Source organism: Cygnus atratus, chromosome 3 (genome assembly GCF_013377495.2).
Source record: "Cygnus atratus isolate AKBS03 ecotype Queensland, Australia chromosome 3, CAtr_DNAZoo_HiC_assembly, whole genome shotgun sequence".
Classification (NCBI taxonomy): Eukaryota; Metazoa; Chordata; class Aves; order Anseriformes; family Anatidae; genus Cygnus; species Cygnus atratus.
The window spans coordinates 9848507-9854696 of record NC_066364.1 but is presented as its reverse complement, the minus strand read 5'-3'; positions in this window follow the sequence as shown (position 1 = coordinate 9854696).

Genomic DNA, 6190 nt, shown 5'->3' with positions numbered 1-6190 from the left:
TTGGAAGAAAAAGCCAGCCAGGAGTAGTCTGTCAATAGCAGAAGTAGCTCATTCTCAGAAATCGTCTCTGACAGATAAGCAGGAGCCCCAGAGATTTCCAGTTGGACTTTGTGTTGGGCAATGTACATGCAATAAGTATGCAGGTTCCAAGAGTAGCATGAATCCAGGATTCAGGTATGTGGAAATATCACATGTACAGTTCAGATGATTCACAAATATATAGTACCTTTGCTGATTTCTGGGAGCTCTGCACCTATACTGATATGAAGACATCTTTTATGGTAACACATATGTTCTTTCAAGTATTGACAAAAGAAGATGTGACCTAACCAATCAGAATAATTAGACACCAGTGATCTAGTCTATTCCCTTGCAAAAATCAAATGAATCACTGAAGAATAACTTTGAATAGATTAAGTTGCCCCATTGTTTAAATATTCCAAGTCTTGAAGCTTCCTTTACTTCCTCTGTTGCATGGTTAAATGGGTCTCAGTTAATTTTGCCTCAATTCTCACTTACTTGTTCTCATCCCACTCCTCCACTCAAGCTTTTCATATCATTCTAAATAATTCTGTTACAACTTCCATGTTATGGACTTTCAAATATTTATATGTTGTTATTACATTCTCTCTTTGTTAAGCGCTTAACCTTCTGTTGTTTTCACACATTCATTTTAAATCAACTGCTATAAAACCTTGGACACTTTACATACTTTCCTATGAATTCCTTCCAATTTGTCAATAGCTTCCAGTGATCAAGATGGGTAGGAGCATGGAAAACTCAAGGAGATAAAAGGAAAAAGAACATTCCTTTTTCCATATACATGTATTTGTTGGTCAGAGTTATACTTGCTCTTGTTATGGTCATATAACCTTGTAAACTTGCATTAAATTTGCATTTGCCTCTCATACCAAAGTCTTTGCAGCATTACTACTTGCTAGGTATCTTCCTCATTGTGAAATGAGTGTCTGTGGTCTGGTTTATTTGTCCTAGAAGTTTTTTTTTTTTTATGTTAAATAACACTAACTTATATTTTATCTTGGTTTTTTATTTTCCACAGTACCCTTCTGTTAATTAGTTGCATTCAGGAGGTCTTAAAATTGTCAAGTAATTTAATTCTCAGAAAGTTTCAGTAATATATTTCTCGCCAAAAGCCTGGGATTGCTGTTGAAAACAGGTATGTGAGTAATGGAAATCTGGTGAAGTATATGTTGGGACATAAGTAAGTTAAATTCTCATTCACAAAGATCACAAGGAACATTAATCTTAAAATATGAAAAATAGAAATAATGCAAAACCCAATACATATAGTAGTTTGGTGGTAGACAGTTCACTTAAGATTTTTAGCTTGCATTTTTTCTCTACTCAAAACTTATATTAACTTCATGACCACTAGACACCAAAATGGAGAATGTCTCAGATGCTGATGATAGCCTGTAAAGGGCAGAGGAAAAGACTTACAAACAGAAAATCACATTTTTGATTCTGAAGACTTAGTTGCATTCTTGTGTGGGGACAATATGTCTGAGTGTTTTGGACTGGGAGTTAAACACTGATGGTATTCCTCTGTTTGTAAATGTTGCAGTTACTACTTCTGTGGAACACTGATAAACATGGTGCTATTTCCTTCTTGTAATTTAATGTCTCAAAAATTAATTAAATTAACAAATCCTTCCCATGAAAATCTTCTGCGGCTGTCTGGTGTCCTACCGAGTAAAAGAAAGAAAACGCTTTCTGCCAATTTTTCATGTGAACAGCATAGCCACCCACACCCAGAATTGCATCTTTTCTCTACTTTAGTTTCATTATGATGGCAAAAGGTTGAGCAATCTTGTCAGTATAGTGCAGAGAATTTAGTTTCCAGACATGGGCCAGGTAAGAAATAGTGCAGGAGTTACTTACTCGCTCTTTTACCAGTTTAGCCTAAAATGTTATGTTGGTTTATGCCAGCTGGTTTATGAATCAGGGTGGAGACTGAGGAGAAATTACCAAACTATTCCAGCTTTCACAAATTGCTAGGTGAGTGTGAAGTTTCTGCTCTCTGTTAAGATAGGTGCTAAGTTTACATATGTGTTGCAGACCTCAAAAAGATTATCAGTCCTGAAGTTGAACACTGAGAGACCTTCAGTGAAGGACATTCAACAAAAGAATTCAATGACTTGTAATTAACTTAAAGAGTCCTCAGTATTTCTGACACAACCTTGTTCAGCATTTTGCTAAGTATTATTTCTAGTATGCGCACTGCCTTTGCTCAGTTTTTGGGTTGCTATTTAATACAAATTTAATTTTTTCAGTTTCTGTGATTTAGTTGTTTGTAAGAATCTTGACTGTTAAAGCCCTGATCACATCTGATAAAGGTGTCTTTCTATGTTGGTAGGGATTCCTCCTAAAATCTTTTGGAACCACTGGGTGCAGGAATCATTCCACTAACTCCTGTTGAAATTTTTCTTTTTGATGTATTGATTAGAAATAGTCCAATGGAGAGAAGATTCTGTGAATAATTTATTTGCATTTAATAATAAGTCTGTGATGATCATACCAATTAAACAATAAATGTAACATTTCAAATATTTCCAACCTATTGGAAGAAACCAAGTCAGAAAAGTTCTTTTCAAATAATAAAGTCAAGAATTACATGACTGCCAGGAAAAATGCCATCTCTTCATCTCTGGTTAAACAAACTACTCCTTGGGGTTTTGTTTGTTTGTTTGTTTGTTTTTACACAGGTACATGTGCACATATTTTATTCTTTATTGTACTGGAAAGTCAATAAAGGATGTAGGTTTTGCCAACTGGAAGGATTTTCTACTTTTTTTTTTTTTTAAAGGAGATGTGCAATAGATAGGAACTTCCTGGATTTCCATCTACTTCTGGTAGATCAGGTGCTCGCTATATTCTTCTGCCAGATGTCATTTTTTTCTTCTGATCTTTGAAGACTGTACGTAAGTGTTCTCAGTGGAGCTTAGAATTCAGAATACAATGATAGATAATTGTGCTTAAAACTAAGGTGGAAAGTTATGCAGTGCACATAAGTAATATTTGGAATAACACGGATTAGGATGTAATAGCTTCTTATTATCATTGTACGTATTTCAGTCGAGACTGAACATCTTTCTAAGAATGCTAAGTTCAGGGCTAACAGTAGTTAGGAATGTGATGTACTAGTTATTGTACAAGCCCTTTGTCCTGCATATTTTGAGTTCATTCTCTCTTCACTTTCTAGGTGTACACAAATTGTTGGTATGGGACAAAAGTGGTGGGTGGGTGTTTTTGTTTTGTTTGTTTGTTTGTTTATCAAACAGGAAATGAGCTAGAATGCTATGTATTATACAGACTAATTAGAAAAACAGTGAGCAAAAATCGTAAATGCTATGACATTAATGAGGACTCTTGTAAGAAAATTAGTTCTCTGCTTACCATCTTTAAGTTTGAAGTTTTCCTTTTTCCTCATATCAGCTGTTTTCCATGTCCCCATGAAAAGGGTTGACATTGCCTCAGCTGTAATTTTGGTGTGTTGGTAACTTACATTGAAGTTGCACCTGTATGAAGTGATGGCTTTGTTGAAGGGGTTTTCCCCCTTGCCAGTAAAATGACAAATGATTTCCTATCCTACCCTCTTAATTTGTTTTACAAATAAAATAAAATTAAAAAGAAAAAAAAAAAGAAAAAAGGAGGGTATTAATATGTGGTTAAATTTACTGTTTAGACTGCTTTTTTACAGTATGCTGGCTCTACTGCTGATATGCTCTTTTATGATTTGAATCTACTCCCCTTGAAATTGGTGGAGAAGTTCCCATTTCTTTATTGAAAGTATTTTTGTAGTCTCATTTGCTAATATGGTAGTTTTACTGTTTATTACAGTCCGGTGCCAAACCTCTGTATTGGACTTGTAGCTCCACTGAAGTCACCAGAGGCAAGGAGATTGAATACCACCTGAGAATCTCTGTGCCTCACAGTCATGTCTTCCTTTTCTTCACTGCACTTTCCCAGATACTGTTTTCCTTTGAGAATATGGTTTCCAGCACTAAGCTTTGTCTTTAAGCAGCTATTCACTCTGTACAAATAGAAGGAAAGAATTTTTTAATGACTGTACTTAGTGTTTGATATGATGTCAAACTGATACTGTGAAGAAGTCTACAGTTTAGCTCACCTGCCATCCCAGCTGGGTTTGCTGTTCATGTGCCAGGTTTTTCTCCTCTCCTCTCCTCTCCTCTCCTCTCCTCTCCTCTCCTCTCCTCTCCTCTCCTCTCCTCTCCTCTCCTCTCCTCTCCTCTCCTCTCCTCTCCTCTCCTCTCCTCTCCTCTCCTCTCCTCTCCTCTCCTCATTTAATAAAAGTAGATCAATAAAATGGAAATAAAAATCACAGTCATCAGAACAATAAGAAACAAAAAATTTAATGCCTGCATATATTAAATCCTGTTATACCTAAAAGTTAACTTTCCTCGGGCAAAAGAAAAAAAAAAAAAAAGCAAAGTGGTAAAAGACTGAACTTGACCTGACAGATTGTATACACCTTATCTGGTAATATTAATATGCACTTGAAAGTTATTAGTGCCCCAAACCTTTCAATACCAAAGTGTGCCCTAAATGTTATTTGATACTAGATGTTACATAAATCTGTATTTTCATTACTAAGCAACTTTAGGATATGTAGTGTGTGTCTGAAAAAAGGCATGGTAATAACTCACTAATAATGGGTGCCATGTGGGGGGAAAAAGGCAATATTACCTACCTAAGAAATATAAAACATGGTTTATATTTTCAACAGTTTGAGAATGAAATGAAAACAGAATATTTGGTGCACCTGTAAAAACATATTTGATCATAATGGCAAGTACAGCATTCTTAGTGTGGGATTCATATTTCATAACTCATGTTCAAACAAGAAAAATGATTATAATGTTAAGTATTTCCTGAGTTTATTTTGATGGATGGCAGAATAAGTATCTTTTACTCATTAAAATACAGATTGGTATAATTTAATAAATGAATTTAATACACAGATGTTCAAGACTGCTTGAGTAGAGTGCATATTAATCAACTTCTCTATAACTGATCCTCTTTTATATTTTTTAAAAGAAATTTGCAGCAGCCAAAAGTTTATTAGATCTGTATGATCCAGGTCTGGTATCAGATATCAAGTATGTTGTTTGAATCATGTCAGGTGATCAAAGTGTTTCTTTTTGATTGATGAACCTGTAAACACCAAACTATTTGAGTGTTCATTGCTTTTGCATCTGTTGGAGACACTGACACATCCTTTGAAAAAATGGCCAAGATTTTTAAGAGTGACTTGCAATACTGGGAACTTCACTTTTGGGTGCCCTACAGAAAACTGATCTTTAGACAGTATTAAGTGCTTCAGTTTGAAAAGCTGTTTCAAGTTAGGTACTTCCAAAATAGGGCCCGCAGAATCATTTGTCACATATGAGAATTGTAACCCACAAATGCAGAGCTTGATTTTTTCCCATTTTTTTTAGGTATGTTTTTGCTTCACTGGCTTCACTGGAGTTGCACTGGACTTATATTCACATGAATAAGAAATTGGGTTGTCATTTTTTCAAGTGTGTATGATAGGAACATGTGGAGCTGCAAAGCATCCAAAGGAGTTTATAGGAAGAATTTGCAGAAAAGGCTAGATATCAGTGAAGTTTTGACCTAAAATCCACAAAAGAACATCCATGTCCTGCTACACTTAACACTCTTGAAGGGGTCTGGCCTCTTGGAGAGACTATCTAGGCTTGTGAAGGTGCCCAAGCACCCTGTGTACAGATGCTAGATCCCAGTATGCACCAGTCTGAGCTGCCATTGCTTGTCAGCAATGAACACTTGTGTGTTTCTGAAATTAGTAATGAGAATCCCTTCTTTCAGGATCTGTAGTTTAGTTGTCTTTGTTGAAATAGCTCTTTTTTTTTTTTTTTTTTTTTTTTTAATCTTGGCAAATCTCTCTTTTTGCTTTTGAAATAGAATGTGTGTGTGGTGCCCTCTTTCATGTGGTAGGTCAGGACTTTTCAGTGTAGGAAATGCAAGCACAACCAAATCCAGTCTTCCCCAGTCCCCTGCGAAATCACTTAAAAAAAAAAAATCAGGTGCCAGGCAATTCTGCAGTGGGTGCAACTGAATTTATGCCATTTTGCATACAGGTCCTCACACTTTCTTGTACTACAACGGACCACGAGTGAGTGTGATT